The following is a 19,855-nucleotide window of genomic DNA, read 5'->3' as shown; positions in this document are numbered from 1 at the left end:
TAAATAACATTGTCTCTGTAATTACAGATTTGGAAAATGTAGTTTTTTCTTTTCCAGTTTAAAATAGAGGGTTTCCTTTTCTGCTCTCTCAAATCATCTGTGTTCTCTGGAGAGTTCAAAATACTTGTTTACACCTTTATTGCGAGGTAATTTATGAATGCATTATCTCTCCACAACAGCTGGGAAGCGGATGTCTCTGTGGCTCAATTGGTCAGCGCATCTGGCTGTTAACCAAAAGGTTGGTGGTACGAGTCCACCCAGGGACATTTTGTGCAAAAAAAAAAATGACCACTTAACGTGGTCGAGATACAGGCAACACTGCTAAAATAATCTAACTCTCGTATCACTGAAAGAACAAGGTTTGTTCTTACATCCAGAGAGGTGTACTATGAAGCAAGCTTGACATAACCAGTCTTCCTTAGTGTAACTTGGCTCAACAAAAATGAAAGCCTCAGGCAGAGTCACATAGGTGGTTTTCAACTGTCTTTAACCCATTTAATCCCAAATTTTCCCTGCAAAATCAGTGCATGTATTTTACTCCTTAGTCCTCCCTAACACATAATATGTAGAGATGGTCCGATCCGATCTGCTGGATCGATATCGAGTCCGATCCAGGCCAAAGTGACTGGATCGGACATCGGAGTTCCTTTATTTGAAACCGTCCGATCCAATTCATAAGCCCAATCTCTCTCCTATATCCTCATCTTCACTTTTCACGACATGCCGTCACACAGACGAGCTGTTGCCATGGTTGCCATGTGCCCGTGTTTTCGTCACGTGAGCAGAGAGTGAACAGAAGCCTGCAGAGCTGGTCATGTCTGCCGTATATGCGAAGGGAGGAGAAAAGTAAAATAGCTAAGTGAAACGTTTGCAAAATGAATGTCTCAAGAGATGGCAGCAAAACCAAACATTTTAACACAACGAACTTAATAAAGCATCTGCAGAAGCATCATGGAAAGCAGTACGGAGACTTTTTACAGGCAAGTGCAAAAAAGAAGTGAACCGCGGCAACCATCATTGCAGGAAGCACTACAGAGGAGTATAAAACTCGCTCCAGTGCTAAAATATAACAAAGAAAATTGTCGAGTTCATTTTGCTGGATGACCAACCACCTTGTGTGGTGGAAAATGTGGGTTGTTGTAGTATTTTTTGACCCCCGGAAAAATCAGACTACCCCTTCGCGTGAACGCGTGCGCCTTATGTTTCACTCTGTGGCCACTTGACGGCTTTTCTGTTGTACGTTTACTGTTTTTTGTTGTTGTTTTCTACTGTTTGTCGGGTTAAATGTCATTAAGTAGCGAACTGTGGACATGTTTTCGGGTTAAATACGATTAGGTGACAGGTCTCTCCTCCTCTTCTCATCCGCATGTCTAAATGGCATCAGGGGAGATCTTATGCTGCTCTCAGCTTCACTCGCATGAGAACGTTAGGACAAGGTTTAATCGCCAGATATTGTTTATATTTCATCAGTGTGAGCTTGATGTGAGCTTTAAGTTTTAATAAAGCCACAGCAGTTACACATAACTTGTTGTCGCGTTTTCCTTCTTTCTTTAGGAGACCAGAACAGGTGTTGTACAATGAACGTGGTGTTTTTAGATGTCAGTATCAAGCAAATTACATCCATGTATTATTAACAACTTTTAGAATGACAAAAAGAATCATATCGGTATCGATCAAGGCTACAGTGTCGATATCGGTATCGGATGTGAAAAAGTGGTATCGAGCCATCCCTAATAATATGTATGCATTTTTTCATTTCATGTTGGTTTTGTGAGTGCAAATGTAGATTTTATACTCAGCAACAACTGTTGCCAGTGGGAAACCACATAGTTGAAATTCACACAAATTCTTCAGTTTGACCTATTTACACATTTTTTAAAAAGTAGGAATAACACTAATAAGTGTAATATATTACAACTAGGCATGGTTATAAGTGTGTTCACAACTTTATAAGATACATAAAGACACCATGGAAATGCATACTGAAGAGAACTAAAATTGACGACATTGCAATTACTGCATTTCACAGTCTCATAAAACAGTTAAATAACCATAGAGCTGACAGTGTTTGATTTTACAAAATAAGAACTGACCATAGTTTACTAAAATAAAATAAATTCACATTGTGGCAGTAGCTTAGATGAGCGACAACAATTGTTGCCAATGGGATTAAACGGGTTAACCCTTTAAGCTGCAGTCAATCCCAGCCATTTTCAGTACAAAAAAATCGCTAATATTCTATTCGTAAATAAAAATATGACGAGAAATACAGGGAATATTGGACGCGCATCGCAAGGTGCATTTCCTTGAAAACGACCTATTTGTGGAGTATATACCGACTTCAAGACATGTTTTGGACAAAATATGTTACTGGCTTGTTTCGTCTGGATGTCCAAGGTTGGATTATGGCCGTTTTTTTTGGAATATTTTCATCTGTGTGTAATAATGAACCCGGAAATGTGAGTCGCGCTGTGTGCGTTGAAGCCATGTATAGAGAACGGATGGATGGATATTTGTTGTTTGTCGGACAAATGTGTTTGTATTACCCGCTGTGGTAATCACATCTGAAAGTGGTTTATACCGGCGGATTCATGAGAATTTAAGCTTTCCATCGGCGTATAGTGTTTGTATAATCACGTTTGCAGTTTCAGACATTTAGCAAATTGCTTATGCAGATCTCAAAGTGTACCGCGGGCGGGACACTGAAGCGCAACTGAAGCTCAATGGCTTAAAACATCATGTCACTCTCCTGCTGCAAATCTATGTCTAGGTGGTAAGATTATTGACTGATTAATGATTTCACCTCCATTTAAATGTCACAGGTGTCTCTGTGGTGCAATCAGTCAGCGCATTTGGCTGTTAACTGAAAGGTTAGTGGTTTGAGCCCACCCAGGGATATTCTGTGCTTAAATAACTTGCTGACATCCTGGAAAAGGTGGCTGTGTTGGCAAAGCTCTTCAAGTCATGAGCTCCAGACACTCTTCTAAGTACATGGTTGATGGTGGTTAGACCCTCTTCTGTGTTTAACTCTTTGACCCACAACGTGGGTCAAGAGATACCCATTTTTCCATTGAATTCAAGTCCCTTTTGACCCATGTTGTGAATAAAAGGGTTAAGGATAGCTTTTCCAGTTTAACATAGATGGTTTCCTAGGGACGTTTTGTGCAAAAAATGACCACTAAACATGGTCAAGATACTGCTAAAACAGTCTGATTGCAGTATCATAGAAAGAACTAGACCAGCCCTCAGCAGATGGCAGAACCACGCCCAGATATCTGAACGGACATACACATACTTACACATACTTACCCAGCCAGCCAGATACCGAAGCGAATGCAGTAACCCCGCTGATGTGTACATCAGGCGTGGTTAACAAGAATTGCTACATCCAGAGAGGTGTACGATGAAACAATTTTGACATAACCAGGCTTTCATTGTGTAAGTTGGCTTGACAAAAATTAAAGCCCCAGGCAGAGTCACATAGGCCTTTTTTAACTTTCTTTAACATGTCATGTCTTTCTACTGCCACAAATCTACATCTTTGCAGTAAACTCTGAGTTTGTTAACCCTGAAATGAGAGAAACTCAGAGTTTTCCGTTTCAGGAAGCGAGGTAACTCTAACCAGGGAATGCGGAGTAACTCGAGCCTGTTTCACAAAGAGGGGTAACTTCAACTCTCGGTCAGTTACCGCAGTAACAGACTCTATGACTCTAACCTGCTCGCCAGCAGGTTTATCTGAGAAAACCTCGAGTTTCTCTCCGTCTCCGCCCTCTTTCAGCCACACACACTGTTTCATTTCCTCATTCATTCAGTCAGTAAGCGAGCGAGTTTTGGCGTAGAACAGCTTTTATTAACGATCCAGTGGATAAAGGAGCAGCATTACTGCACAGATAATTAAATATTCGTCGGTAGATTGTTATCAGACCAAGCATAAATGTTTTCACATTTCTGGACAATTATCGGTTTGAGTGGTACCATTTCGTAATCGTTTCAAGTCCATAATCTACATAAACAACCTAATCCATCCTTACATTTACTTTACCAGCCGCAGTCATGCTCTCACATCCAGCAGATATTGTGTGTTGCGCTGTGGTTCTTTGCAAATGGAAGTTTTTATATGATGTTGGAGATGCAGAGTACTACAGTAAGACAACTGTATGCAGGACAGTCAGAAAAGTTTTCCTGGCTCTGAAACGACTTTTACTCGTCATTGTGGTTTTCCTGGACACAAACCTGTCAGAGCATCAAGGAGGATCCATGGGATTGCAGGTGAATGATGTAGAGATCTGTTAAATTCATTTTAAATCATATTCTGTTAATGACATTGTGCTGCAGCCTCAGACTGGGATTAGTCATTTTAATTTCTTGTAGGATTTCCCAGTGTGATTGGCTGCATAGATGCACACACTTCCCCATCACAGCTCCCTCATATCATGAACACGAAGTCCATTCACAGCATAAATGTGCAGGTAGGCTACAGTTAGACTGATTACTGTTTCTAAATGTTAAAGACTGCATCATAGTTCAACATCTGTCATTCTCTGCACTGTCCAGATCAAATGTGATGCTGCATACATCATTTCTAATGTGGAGGCCAAGTGGTCTGGGTCTGTTCATGACTCCAGGATTTATGGAGAGTCTAACCTGAGCAACAGACTGCAGCATGGTCAGCAGCCTAAAGATTTTCACAATAGAATTCTCTTGTCTCCCTCCTTTAATATGCTCTGATGTATCCACTATACATTACAGGAGAGTTTGATGGCCTTCTGCTGGGTGACGGGTTACCATGCCAGCCCAGGCTGATGACCTCATACCCTGACCCTGAACCAGGCCCCCAACAGAACTTCAACCGGACTCACTGCAGGACCAGAGGCCGGGTGGAGATGACCATAGGCCTGCTGAAAGCCTGTTTCCAGAGCCTACATCTCCTCAGGGTGACCCCTGAGAGGGCCTGTGATATTACTGTGGCATGTGTTGTTCTTCATAATATTACCACTATTAGAGGAGAGCAACACCCTGCCCTACAAACTGAAGACCCAGATGATGAGCCCATCCACCTGCAACTATCCAGGACAGCAGAGCAGTCAGAGACACTGCATGCAATAATCACTTTAGAGTTTAAGTCACCATCATCACCACCACAGCAAATAAAGACATGATACACATTTCATTTGGTCTTCTTTATTTCGTACAAATAAAAGATAGTTCAGTTAATGTTCCAGTAGTTAACATAATTCACCTGTGACCATCACCACCTCTAACTTGTGCTCCAGTCTTTCAATTTCCAGATCTGCCCTCCTAATCTGTTTTTTGGATTTTTCTCAGCAAATGCAGTTTGTAAATCCGTTTTACTGATAACTGGGAATACATAGAGGACATTAAATTATACAGTTGCACATGAATTCCAGAGAATGAACCTCTGGTGTTTCCTGAACATCCATGTCACTGTGTCAGTCTGTGCAGTGGAAGTTGAGGAACCATCCTGCTGCTGTCCAGCCATGCTCTGTTAAAAAGGATGAGAATGTGCAATACTTCAGTGTAGGCTAAATGTCACACTCTGTATTCCACCCAAAATGTGAATGAGAAGAGAACTATCAGTAACATACCTCTGTATGCCTTTCTGGATCCCCCTCTGTAAAGGCAGCAGACACAGTTTCATCCTCTTCATCCGAGATCAGTGACTTCAGTAAACTTAAACTACCATTTGGATAAATCTTTGGAGTGTTGCCTACTTACAATTACAAGGTGTATATATATATATATATATATATACACATACACAGTGCCTTGTGAAAGTATTCGGCCCCCTTGAACTTTTCAACCTTTCGCCACATTTCAGGCTTCAAACATAAAGATATAAAATTTCAATTTTTTGTCAAGAATCAACAAGTGGGACACAATCGTGAAGTGGAACGAAATTTATTGGATATTTTAAACTTTTTTAACAAATAAAAACCTGAAAAGTGAGGCATGCAATATTATTCGGCCCCCTTGCATTAATACTTTGTAGCGCCACCTTTTGCTGCAATTACAGCTGCAAGTCGCTTGGGGTATGTCTATCAGTTTTGCACATCGAGAGACTGAAATTCTTGCCCATTCTTCCTCGCAAAACAGCTCGAGCTCAGTGAGGTTGGATGGAGAGCGTTTGTGAACAGCAGTCTTCAGTTCTGCCCACAGATTCTCCATTGGATTCAGGTCTGGACTTTGACTTGGCCATTCTAACACCTGGATACGTTTATTTGTGAACCATTCCATTGTAGATTTGGCTTTATGTTTTGGATCATTGTCCTGTTGGAAGATAAATCTCCGTCCCAGTCTCAGGTCTTTTGCAGACTCCAACAGGTTTTCCTCCAGAATGGTCCTGTATTTGGCTCCATTCATCTTCCCATCAATTTTAACCATCTTCCCTGTCCCTGCTGAAGAAAAGCAGGCCCAAACCATGAGGCTGCCACCACCATGTTGACAGTGGGGATGGTGTGTTCAGGGTGATGAGCTGTGTTGCTTTTACGCCAAACATATGGTTTTGCATTGTGGCCAAAAAGTTGGATTTTGGTTTCATCTGACCAGAGCACCTTCTTCCACATGTTTGGTGTGTCTCCCAGGTGGCTTGTGGCAAACTTCAAACCAGACTTTTTATGGATATCTTTGAGAAATGGCTTTCTTCTTGCCACTCTTCCATAGAGGCCAGATTTGTGCAGTGTATGATTGATTGTTGTCCTATGGACAGACTCTCCCACCTCAGCTGTAGATCTCTGCAGTTCATCCAGAGGGATCATGGGCCTCTTGGCTGCATCTCTGATCAGTCTTCTCCTTGTTTGAGGTGAAAGTTTAGAGGGACGGTCGGGTCTTGGTAGATTTGCAGTGGTCTGATACTCCTTCCATTTCAATATGATTGCTTGCACAGTGCTCCTTGAGATGTTTAAAGCTTGGGAAATCTTTTTGTATCCAAATCCGGCTTTAAACTTCTCCACAACAGTATCTGGGACCTGCCTGGTGTGTTCCTTGGTCTTCATGATGCTCTCTGCACTTTAAACAGAACCCTGAGACTATCACAGAGCAGGTGCATTTATACGGAGACTTGATTACACACAGGTGGATTCTATTTATCATCATCAGTCATTTAGGACAACATTGGATCATTCAGAGATCCTCACTGAACTTCTGGAGTGAGTTTGCTGCACTGAAAGTAAAGGGGCCGAATAATATTGCACGCCCCACTTTTCAGTTTTTTACTTGTTAAAAAAGTTTCAAATATCCAATAAATTTCGTTCCACTTCACGATTGTGTCCCACTTGTTGTTGATTCTTGACAAAAAATAAAAATTTTATATCTTTATGTTTGAAGCCTGAAATGTGGCGAAAGGTTGAAAAGTTCAAAGGGGCCGAATACTTTCACAAGGCACTGTATATATGCATCCATGACATTTTATACCACTGTTTTATAGGCATCTGCTTTCTTTCTGTTGGCTGAGCAGAAGTCTATGTTAACAGGACATGATATGGATGCAGACATTTAGGCTATGTGTGGATAAAACAACTGCACAGTCAAACAGCCACTTAATATTTAGGCTACTGTACAATGTAAAACATGATCAACATGAAGTACCTCCATGAAATAATGCCGAGGTCTGACCTGTTTGAACAGTGTTTTTATATTTCATCTTAAGCTGCTGCCCCGTGCGCTTCTCCCCAGCGGGATTTCACCTAAATGAAATAACTTACTAGGCTGCTATTCAGACAGTTATTCCCTGTAATATTATTACGATTACAAAGGACTACATTTAAACTTACGCATTGATCCGGGCTGTTCTCCACGCCGTCTCTCTCTCTTTTGCAGCTGCAGTGGTGTTGCACTTCTTTCTAAAAATGTGTTCAAACTCGCAATATGAGCGCGTTAAAAACTTCCAGCTCAAAAACGCAGCCTTTCGCTTCCCCGTTTCCATGGTGACTCGTCGAATCGGGGTTCCATTCATGCTGTCTTTTCAGACTTGTGGTGCACGTGCGTAACTCCGGGTCAAACTACTCCGAGTTGATTAACCCAACTCAAATCAGCCGTTGTGAAACCGAAAACTCAGAGTTTTCTATCTCAGAGTAGATCAACTCAGACTTGTGGAAGAGACTCAGAGTTTGTAAAACCTGCTTCGTGAAATAGGCCCCTGATGTCCAAAACTATCAATACAAATTTTGCTTACATGTAGAACTAGTTGACTCATCAAAATTTCCAACGTCCACCAGTTGACTTTAGAGTAAATAAGATAATAGACTTTATTGTCTGCCCTAAATGGTGACAGAAATTCTCCTTTAGCAGATTCCAACAATAAAATAAAATACAACACATATCAAAACACAATTAAGACAAAAGCTCATAATGTACAGACGTCTAAAAGAAATGTTAAAAAGAATCAGTAGCTGGTAAATAAAAAAAAATTGATGTACTGTTTAGCGTCTTATTTCATTTTGTTCACGGTGGTTATTGCAGTGGGAATGAAGGATTTTTTATAGATGTTTTTGCGGGCCAGTGGGATTTTGCATACATAAAAAAATGTTAATGCCCTTTAATTAGCTCTCCCCCCAACAATAGGAGTCAGTGAAATCATTTTTTAATATATCCAGTTCAAGACTTATCATTCACAGCAGTTTATACTATTTTTACTACCCTGTGCTGAAGATGTGTGCTTTTGATTGCTGTAGAAATACCACCAGACTGTGTCCTTCCCCCTCAGACTTTCTTCGAACTAGCATTGTTACCACCACAAATTGCTTCCATCCTTTCGAAAACATGCATTGCTTTGACTTCAAGAGCTCTGATTTTGGTCATTGCTGGCTCTGAATTGATATGGATTGGGACCACCATAGTCCAACGCACTGTTTCAGGGTGTTCTGGAAGGGAAAGGTCCTGGGGCCTATTTCACGAAGCAGGTTTTACAAACTCTGAGTTTCTTCCACAACTCTGAGTTGATCTACTCTGAGATAGAAAACTCTGAGTTTTCGGTTTCACAACGGCTGATTTGAGTTGGGTTAATCAACTCGGAGTAGTTTGACCCGGAGTTACGCACGTGCACCACAAGTCTGAAAAGACAGCATGAATGGAACCCCGATTCGACGAGTCACCATGGAAACGGGGAAGCGAAAGGCTGCGTTTTTGAACTGGAAGTTTTAAACGCGCTCATATTGCGAGTTTGAACACATTTTTAGAAAGAAGTGCAACACCACTGCAGCTGCAAAAGAGAGAGAGACGGCGTGGAGAACAGCCCGGATCAATGCGTAAGTTTAAATGTAGTCCTTTGTAATCGTAATAATATTACAGGGAATAACTGTCTGAATAGCAGCCTAGTAAGTTATTTCATTTAGGTGAAATCCCGCTGGGGAGAAGCGCACGGGGCAGCAGCTTAAGATGAAATATAAAAACACTGTTCAAACAGGTCAGACCTCGGCATTATTTCATGGAGGTACTTCATGTTGATCTTGTTTTACATTGTACAGTAGCCTAAATATTAAGTGGCTGTTTGACTGTGCAGTTGTTTTATCCACACATAGCCTAAATGTCTGCATCCATATCATGTCCTGTTAACATAGACTTCTGCTCAGCCAACAGAAAGAAAGCAGATGCCTATAAAACAGTGGTATAAAATGTCATGGATGCATATATACAGTGCCTTGTGAAAGTATTCGGCCCCTTTGAACTTTTCAACCTTTCGCCACATTTCAGGCTTCAAACATAAAGATATAAAATTTTTATTTTTTGTCAAGAATCAACAACAAGTGGGACACAATCGTGAAGTGGAACGAAATTTATTGGATATTTGAAACTTTTTTTAACAAATAAAAAACTGAAAAGTGGGGCGTGCAATATTATTCGGCCCCTTTACTTTCAGTGCAGCAAACTCACTCCAGAAGTTCAGTGAGGATCTCTGAATGATCCAATGTTGTCCTAAATGACTGATGATGATAAATAGAATCCACCTGTGTGTAATCAAGTCTCCGTATAAATGCACCTGCTCTGTGATAGTCTCAGGGTTCTGTTTAAAGTGCAGAGAGCATCATGAAGACCAAGGAACACACCAGGCAGGTCCCAGATACTGTTGTGGAGAAGTTTAAAGCCGGATTTGGATACAAAAAGATTTCCCAAGCTTTAAACATCTCAAGGAGCACTGTGCAAGCAATCATATTGAAATGGAAGGAGTATCAGACCACTGCAAATCTACCAAGACCCGACCGTCCCTCTAAACTTTCACCTCAAACAAGGAGAAGACTGATCAGAGATGCAGCCAAGAGGCCCATGATCCCTCTGGATGAACTGCAGAGATCTACAGCTGAGGTGGGAGAGTCTGTCCATAGGACAACAATCAATCATACACTGCACAAATCTGGCCTCTATGGAAGAGTGGCAAGAAGAAAGCCATTTCTCAAAGATATCCATAAAAAGTCTGGTTTGAAGTTTGCCACAAGCCACCTGGGAGACACACCAAACATGTGGAAGAAGGTGCTCTGGTCAGATGAAACCAAAATCCAACTTTTTGGCCACAATGCAAAACCATATGTTTGGCGTAAAAGCAACACAGCTCATCACCCTGAACACACCATCCCCACTGTCAACATGGTGGTGGCAGCCTCATGGTTTGGGCCTGCTTTTCTTCAGCAGGGACAGGGAAGATGGTTAAAATTGATGGGAAGATGAATGGAGCCAAATACAGGACCATTCTGGAGGAAAACCTGTTGGAGTCTGCAAAAGACCTGAGACTGGGACGGAGATTTATCTTCCAACAGGACAATGATCCAAAACATAAAGCCAAATCTACAATGGAATGGTTCACAAATAAACGTATCCAGGTGTTAGAATGGCCAAGTCAAAGTCCAGACCTGAATCCAATGGAGAATCTGTGGGCAGAACTGAAGACTGCTGTTCACAAACGCTCTCCATCCAACCTCACTGAGCTCGAGCTGTTTTGCGAGGAAGAATGGGCAAGAATTTCAGTCTCTCGATGTGCAAAACTGATAGACATACCCCAAGCGACTTGCAGCTGTAATTGCAGCAAAAGGTGGCGCTACAAAGTATTAATGCAAGGGGGCCGAATAATATTGCATGCCTCACTTTTCAGGTTTTTATTTGTTAAAAAAGTTTAAAATATCCAATAAATTTCGTTCCACTTCACGATTGTGTCCCACTTGTTGATTCTTGACAAAAAATTGAAATTTTATATCTTTATGTTTGAAGCCTGAAATGTGGCGAAAGGTTGAAAAGTTCAAGGGGGCCGAATACTTTCACAAGGCACTGTGTATGTGTATATATATATATATATATATATATACACCTTGTAATTGTAAGTAGGCAACACTCCAAAGATTTATCCAAATGGTAGTTTAAGTTTACTGAAGTCACTGATCTCGGATGAAGAGGATGAAACTGTGTCTGCTGCCTTTACAGAGGGGGATCCAGAAAGGCATACAGAGGTATGTTACTGATAGTTCTCTTCTCATTCACATTTTGGGTGGAATACAGAGTGTGACATTTAGCCTACACTGAAGTATTGCACATTCTCATCCTTTTTAACAGAGCATGGCTGGACAGCAGCAGGATGGTTCCTCAACTTCCACTGCACAGACTGACACAGTGACATGGATGTTCAGGAAACACCAGAGGTTCATTCTCTGGAATTCATGTGCAACTGTATAATTTAATGTCCTCTATGTATTCCCAGTTATCAGTAAAACGGATTTACAAACTGCATTTGCTGAGAAAAATCCAAAAAACAGATTAGGAGGGCAGATCTGGAAATTGAAAGACTGGAGCACAAGTTAGAGGTGGTGATGGTCACAGGTGAATTATGTTAACTACTGGAACATTAACTGAACTATCTTTTATTTGTACGAAATAAAGAAGACCAAATGAAATGTGTATCATGTCTTTATTTGCTGTGGTGGTGATGATGGTGACTTAAACTCTAAAGTGATTATTGCATGCAGTGTCTCTGACTGCTCTGCTGTCCTGGATAGTTGCAGGTGGATGGGCTCATCATCTGGGTCTTCAGTTTGTAGGGCAGGGTGTTGCTCTCCTCTAATAGTGGTAATATTATGAAGAACAACACATGCCACAGTAATATCACAGGCCCTCTCAGGGGTCACCCTGAGGAGACGTAGGCTCTGGAAACAGGCTTTCAGCAGGCCTATGGTCATCTCCACCCGGCCTCTGGTCCTGCAGTGAGTCCGGTTGAAGTTCTGTTGGGGGCCTGGTTCAGGGTCAGGGTATGAGGTCATCAGCCTGGGCTGGCATGGTAACCCGTCACCCAGCAGAAGGCCATCAAACTCTCCTGTAATGTATAGTGGATACATCAGAGCATATTAAAGGAGGGAGACAAGAGAATTCTATTGTGAAAATCTTTAGGCTGCTGACCATGCTGCAGTCTGTTGCTCAGGTTAGACTCTCCATAAATCCTGGAGTCATGAACAGACCCAGACCACTTGGCCTCCACATTAGAAATGATGTATGCAGCATCACATTTGATCTGGACAGTGCAGAGAATGACAGATGTTGAACTATGATGCAGTCTTTAACATTTAGAAACAGTAATCAGTCTAACTGTAGCCTACCTGCACATTTATGCTGTGAATGGACTTCGTGTTCATGATATGAGGGAGCTGTGATGGGGAAGTGTGTGCATCTATGCAGCCAATCACACTGGGAAATCCTACAAGAAATTAAAATGACTAATCCCAGTCTGAGGCTGCAGCACAATGTCATTAACAGAATATGATTTAAAATGAATTTAACAGATCTCTACATCATTCACCTGCAATCCCATGGATCCTCCTTGATGCTCTGACAGGTTTGTGTCCAGGAAAACCACAATGACGAGTAAAAGTCGTTTCAGAGCCAGGAAAACGTTTCTGACTGTCCTGCATACAGTTGTCTTACTGTAGTACTCTGCATCTCCAACATCATATAAAAACTTCCATTTGCAAAGAACCACAGCGCAACACACAATATCTGCTGGATGTGAGAGCATGACTGCGGCTGGTAAAGTAAATGTAAGGATGGATTAGGTTGTTTATGTAGATTATGGACTTGAAACGATTACGAAATGGTACCACTCAAACCGATAATTGTCCAGAAATGCGAGAACATTTATGCTTGGTCTGATAACAATCTACCGACGAATATTTAATTATCTGTGCAGTAATGCTGCTCCTTTATCCACTGGATCGTTAATAAAAGCTGTTCTACGCCAAAACTCGCTCGCTTACTGACTGAATGAATGAGGAAATGAAACAGCGTGTGTGGCTGAAAGAGGGCGGAGACGGAGAGAAACTCGAGGTTTTCTCAGATAAACCTGCTGGCGAGCAGGTTAGAGTCATAGAGTCTGTTACTGCGGTAACTGACCGAGAGTTGAAGTTACTCCTCTTTGTGAAACAGGCTCGAGTTACTCCGCATTCCCTGGTTAGAGTTACCTCGCTTTGTGAAACGGAAAACTCTGAGTTTCCCTCATTTCAGGGTTAAGAAACTCAGAGTTTTCACTAAACCTGCTTCGTGAAATAGGCCCCTGCTCTACGTGGTCCTCGACGGCATAAGTGTGGAGATTCTGTGACTGTCTTTCGGCTCCAAGCTTTGGAGGAAGCTACTCTTAAATAAATGGTTTTTAACACAAAATAGTTTTGCTGTAAGCAGCCAGAAGTGAATGAATATATTTGTTAGCTCTTCCTGTAGACACACATAGAAAATAACAAACCACACAGTTGTAATAATACTAAATGCTGCTTCTTAGGAGAGTGTTTTTATATTTATATCTGCTTCTAATTGTAATAAAGTGGATTAAAAAGCATTTTTCTGAATTCTTTTATCAAGTGAATACAGATATTTTCCTATAAACCCAGGATATACAATGCAAGAGTTGACAAAACCTCTTATTTTATTGAACATTTCATGAACATTCCTGATGGCATTCACCCTCTTCAGTACCTTTGGACTCTTTTCTGGTCATAATGCCAACTTTGACTACAAATTCCAGATTATCCAAATCTAATTGCTACATTGCTTCGACAGTTGACATGTCGATGCTCGTGTTTTGTTTTTGTTTTTTAAATTCATGTAAACATTTTAAATCCAAACAGATGCTGTGCAGCATTCATCTCTCTTCACTTTCTTCAAACATTCTACTTCGAGACTGAACTCCTTTGCATGCAAATGCTGCCAGAGTGAGTTTCAGATATGTTGTTTTTCACCCATCAAGCACACAATCCCCAAAATACATATTTTTTCATTTTAATATATATTAAAATGAGCCTGTGCTGTAATTTATTAGCAAAAATGCATTCATCACTTCGCCGAAGACAGAAAACATAAAACATATAAACCAAACCAAACCTGATGCTGCTGCAGATTTCTCAATCTTCTGTTCTGTCATTTTGATTTTATTTCCAAAGAGTTGACCTCCAAAGTAAGAGAAGGAAATGAGTGCTGGCTGTTGCACGCCTCACCTTGAAGAGGAAAAAAGACAGAAGAAAGCAAGTCTGACAGAGGTATCAAACATGTGACAGCAGAGAAAGCTGGAAGCACATTGATTTTTTTTATTTTTTTTTCCCCTGACAACATTTATTTGATGTATTAAAGATCATAAGCTGAGTTCTTCCATGGTTTCATTCTTCCTTTACGTGGTTTTCATGAAGGGCACAAGTGTAATCAAATTTACGGAGGGAGAAAAGTTTGTGGAGTGTGAAATCATAAACTCCAGAAAGACAAAGAAGCAGGAGACTGATTTTCTGAAAGCTCGGATAAGAGGAGGATCGTCTTGGTTTGTGGGACCAGACTCTGCTGAGTTCAGACACATTAAAGTTGCTGTCCGGAGTTTGAATCGCAGCGTCTCCCAAAACACTGTTGGTCCCTCCCTCCCTCTGATTTCGCCCCTTTATTTGTGCACGTGCGCAGTACATGAGAGAAGTGCCCGGAGTGCTGCAGCATCTCGCCTGTTTTGTTGTTTTCCACTCTTCTACATTTAGTACATTTAGTAAATAATAAAGGAATTACGTTAGAATGCTGTATTGAGTCTAACTTGTCCTAATACCAAAATAACATGAATCTGCTAGGACGAACTAGTAAAGTTTCAATATGTGATTACACTCGTGTATCCCTCTCGATGACGTTGTTTATCAAACTTAGTGCATTTACGCGTGTATATGTGTTACATTGTTTATTTATTTCTATCTAGAGTTCAGAATTGCATGACTCCTCTGACGAAGAGTATGTCCCAGACGCCCCAACATCTTCCTCCAGAGGTCGGGCATCAAACGAAGCCGTCAGGCGGGCTATGGAGGCCGTGGTCGGGGAGCAACGCAAGCACCCCGAGCCAAAAAACGTCCTGCAGTCTCTTGGCCTGACAAGCCGTGGGATTGGTAATTTTTCTAGAAGTTGCTGATCCCTGATGCTCTCTCAGCTCCTCCACAAGCAAAACAAATGTGCGTGCGGTTGCGTAGTGCATAGCTCGCCTACCTCTGCATGGGCTTGCTTGCTGTGCGCGTAACCGTTGATTGACAGCATGACAAAGCCGAAGCTCGAACTTGATTGGTCGGCAGTGACCGGCACTTTTTGGAATAACATGGGGGTCTATGAGAGGAAGGCGGAGCTCAGGAATAAATTTTAATATCGCGTCATACTAACATTATATTATAGTATCGAACTAGACTAACACATTTAAGCTTTGTTAAAAAAGGATACATAAATTGAAAACAAACGGAAACTCCGGATAGCAGCTTTAAGAAACAATTTTATTCAAATTTTAGCACACTTTAGAGAAACATTACTGACTTCAAACGGTGTTTCTGGAATTAGGGAATCATGCTGCACAGGATAGGAGCCAAATAATAACAATAATAACCAAGTTTCTGTCTCAAAAGCAGCAACAGATCTCAGTGCTGACCAGCTGTTGGCTGTAAACAATAGAGGCACTGAGGTAATGATTTGAATTTCGTTCCCATCGGCTACATCATTGTGCTTCACTATGTCATGCTGCTATCTTGAGGAAAAGCATCTGTCTAAAAGGCCTGAGCATGAATAAATCATTTAATGTCAGTGCTGTCCAGGCGAAAGACTTTATAGACCAAAGTGCACATCAGTCAGCGCTGACATTAAAGGATAATTCTGGTTTATTTCCCATTAATGTGTCTGTTTTGTCTCTATGGGTCATGCTAACATTGCACTGTGAATCATTTTAAGCATTTGTTTTCAGTGTGTCTGAAAGGAAAAGAAGAATTTAGTCACATTGAATGGACATTTAGCAAACTATCAGGGATCGCCATCCAGGACGAGTTGACCTCATCAGCCGAAAGTCATCTGTCAGTTAATGACTTCCTGGAAGCTCAGCAGCTAACTGTCATGGCGGATCACCGCATGGGTCTTTATGATGACAGTTGCAGAATATTTGAGTTTGATAATCTGTGTATGTAGTGGAATCCACAGACCATACCTGAATCGAATGAATTTGAGATTTGGACGATGGTTTGGATCCTGGTTGAGGAGGAAATCTGTTGCTGTAAAGACTAAGACCAGTTGACGGCACATTGGAAACATCTTAATAATGGATGAGAACAATCCCAGCTATGGAACGACAGCTATGAATCTGCAGCACCAAAATGACATGGTAGAAAAGACCAAGAACAGCTAGGCCAAAAGTTGCTACAGCGAGGAAAAAGTCCCTTTACATGCTGGATATGTGGTTTGCTGCAGCCTCTAATGCTACACACTGAACAGTAAGCTGTTCTCACATCACAACAGAGAGATTTTTAATGGAGTTAGCAAAATGTTCATTCTAGGTGGCTAATTCCTGTGTTTACCTTTAATCAGATTTCGAACAAATATTTAAAATCTTAACTGAAGTTCCGTTTCCTTGAATCTCTTAAATGAAGGTATTAATAAATTGATATGACATACAGAGATCCAACAGATGTGGTAATGGGACATACCCTACACTGAAATGAACAAGTCAGACCAAAAAAGACAAAAAAAACCAAGACAAAATATTACAAAAATGAGACACAAAATGACAAAAATGAGATAAACGACTTGAGACAAAACAAAAAAGACAAAAAATTAGACAAAAAAGCTACAAAGCTACAAAAAATTGAGACAAATGAAACAAAAATGACAAAAAAACAAACAAAACGACAAGAAATAGACAAAAAACACAAGCGAGACAAAAAGGAAACACAAAACGACAAAAACACCAGAAAAATGACAAAAAGGACAAAAAACAACAAAAGCAAGACAAAATATTACAAAAATGAGACACAAAAAGAGACAAAGAATTAGCCAAAAAAGTTGCAAAGCGACAAAAAAAATGTACACAAACAAGACAAAAATGACAAAAAAGAAACAAAACAACAAGAAATAGACAAAAAAACACAGGCGAGACAAAAAGGAAACACAAAGCGACAAAAACAGGCGACAAATGACAAAAAGTGAGACAAAAAGACAAAAAAAGACAAAAACAAGACAAAATATTACAATAATGAGACACACAAACAGTATAGTATTTTACTTTATGATCAAACAACTTGCTGAGGTCTAGAAATTATTTAAAATTTATAGTTTCAGAAATTTGGCAATTAGCAGTTATTGTCTTCTCTATAATTTTTACACTTTCCATAAAGGGCCGAATGTTTGACACCCCTATCTATCTATCTATCTATCTATCTATGAGCATTAGTCACTGAGCCTTATCCTCAGAGTAGAGAAGCCACAAGGTTTGATCAGCAGCAGAGTGTGTGATACAAACGCACAACATCAGGCTGATTTAACGTGAGCTGGCGGATCAGTGAAGCCTTCACCTGTGCAGCAGGAGACAGTCGGGCCAGCAGAGCTGAGTGTATTTAGAGGAACTGAGAACATCTGTAGCGTCAGCGTGAAATCATCCCTACATGTGGATCATCCTCCTCCTTCCTTAATCCACCGAGGAAAGTCGCTTTTAATGAAGCAGCCGTCAGACACCAGCTCAAGACCAACAGAGAGGGAAGACGGAAGCGAAGTCAGATTTGCCCTGTTTGGTTAAAAACCAATAGAATCTACTAAAATCAAAGAATAAATTGTATTAATTTACATGTGGATATTGAACATTTTTCTAAATGAAAATTTTTGCTTTTGCATTGCTTGATCATAAAATCATATTATTTTACTGGATCGACTCAGCATTTTTTAACATTTTTTTAATATTTGAAAGATATGTGCAGTTATTTGAAAAAATATGTATTTAGAGTGGAAAAATGGCAACAAAAAAGAGCACTCTACATAATTCCCCTGTTTTGTTAAACTGTAGATATTAGCTAGAAAATTTCTAGAAATAAAAAGAATTCACATGGTGACTGTAAAAAATAATTTAAAAAAAACAAGCCAAAACAATAATGGCTACATTAAAATTCAAATTGCATTTTTATCAATAAAATTATCATGATTTAATTTATTTATTGCAGCTATTTTCCTTAATATTTTATAGATATTTGCTCTTGTTTGAAAAACAAAAAATAATTTTGGATTTAAAAATTGTAAATAACTTTTTAAACTTATTTTACAGAAAAGTATGGAGTCTCTCAGGTGGTTCAAACTAAATATTTCCATTTTTAAAACCGATGTCTGTTTTTCCAAGAGATCTTCACTGATTTTCACAAAAGAATACCTCGATATGTTTACATTTTTTGACAATTGTAACAGTGATTACATTTTTTTGAACAGCTAAAGTTGTTTCTGTTTAACGAAATATGAAACCAGTGGAGCTTTATTCAAAATATAAACATCCAGCAGAGACACTGGGTCCTGCTTTGCATCTCGCTGATGGTCTTAGAGCTGAGGAAGTTGCAGCTTGTCAGCATCTGTTGAACATGGGTCAGATAAAATTGCCAGGCCTGTTAAAACCCAGAATTAGCCTTTAAGTACATCCGAACTTTCTGTTCGATAATGATCATGTGAGACATTAAAGTAAATTGTAACAAACAGGAGCCTCAAAGATCACTAATTCAGATCTTATACATTATAAGATACTGACCAGTTTGCATAACATGGATGTGGCTGGGTTTTAGTTTAACAGAAATTTGGGTAAATGTGTTCTCACTATATTTAAGTGTTGCTGCGTCGGTGGAAAAAGGAGTTATTAATGTCCTCAGATGAAGTCAGCATTGACAAGTACACAGATATAGTCTTTAGTTAAACCCGAAGCTTGCATGGAACTAATATTGTAGCAGGACAAACACTGTGATCCATATGACGGTTATATTTAACGTGTTATTAATGACCATCCTGTCTGTCTCGCCTATTTAGGTCCTGGATTTACAGGAGACAAGCTGCCAGGAAATGCAAACAGAGTGTATATTCTGCTTAACATGCAGCTACACAGTCACTCCTGGGGTCTGTGACCTTTTTCCTGAGTCTCTTAGTTCGTTTTTGGTTATTTTAAGCGAACAAACATGCTGAGTTGTTTTGTTTTTTTTGCTTTACTTTCACAGCACCATTAATTTGGTGGCACCTCCTTTAAACTGAGGTGAAAGAACACAACTATTTCCAGAACTAGCTAAAACAGACACAGTTTGTGTAGAATTTACAGTATTTTTCATCCTTGAAACAGAACTTTTCTTCAGAGATTATTCAAAAGACAGGGGAGGAGAGATCGTCAGACTTTTCTAACTGCTCCTTACTTCTGTTTGTTGCAAGCTGCAGTGTCTACAGAAAGTATTCACCCACCTTGAAACGTATTTCCTTTTATTGCTTTTCAACCATAGCTGAGTGCCAATTTAATTTTCCTTTCAGACAAGAATTTATATATCAAAAAAATTCTTTCATGTCAAAATGAAAACAGATTTTTAAAAAGTAATTGCTGCAAAGT

At 40.1% G+C, this 19,855-nt stretch overlaps 2 long non-coding RNA genes and 1 other non-coding gene across 3 annotated transcripts; 2 read left to right on the top strand and 1 right to left on the bottom strand.

Moving 5' to 3' along the window:
• Nucleotides 1-192: 192 nt before the first annotated feature.
• trnan-guu (transfer RNA asparagine (anticodon GUU)) lies at nucleotides 193-266 on the top strand. The gene has a single exon. It is a non-coding gene; the product is annotated as a tRNA-Asn (tRNA).
• Nucleotides 267-5,165: 4,899 nt separating this feature from the next.
• On the bottom strand, nucleotides 5,166-5,682 carry LOC127530497 (uncharacterized). The gene is made up of 2 exons (XR_007937070.1): nucleotides 5,607-5,682; nucleotides 5,166-5,503 (listed from the first exon to the last, which is right to left on the bottom strand). It is a non-coding gene; the product is annotated as an uncharacterized LOC127530497 (long non-coding RNA).
• A 5,692-nt stretch (nucleotides 5,683-11,374) lies between these two features.
• Nucleotides 11,375-11,891, top strand: LOC127530498 (uncharacterized). Its single transcript, XR_007937071.1, has 2 exons — nucleotides 11,375-11,450; nucleotides 11,554-11,891. It is a non-coding gene; the product is annotated as an uncharacterized LOC127530498 (long non-coding RNA).
• The last annotated feature ends 7,964 nt before the right edge of the window (nucleotides 11,892-19,855 follow it).

This window comes from Acanthochromis polyacanthus, chromosome 2, assembly GCF_021347895.1.
Source record: "Acanthochromis polyacanthus isolate Apoly-LR-REF ecotype Palm Island chromosome 2, KAUST_Apoly_ChrSc, whole genome shotgun sequence".
NCBI lineage: Eukaryota > Metazoa > Chordata > Actinopteri > Pomacentridae > Acanthochromis > Acanthochromis polyacanthus.
This window is presented reverse-complemented; position numbering and strand designations above follow the sequence as displayed.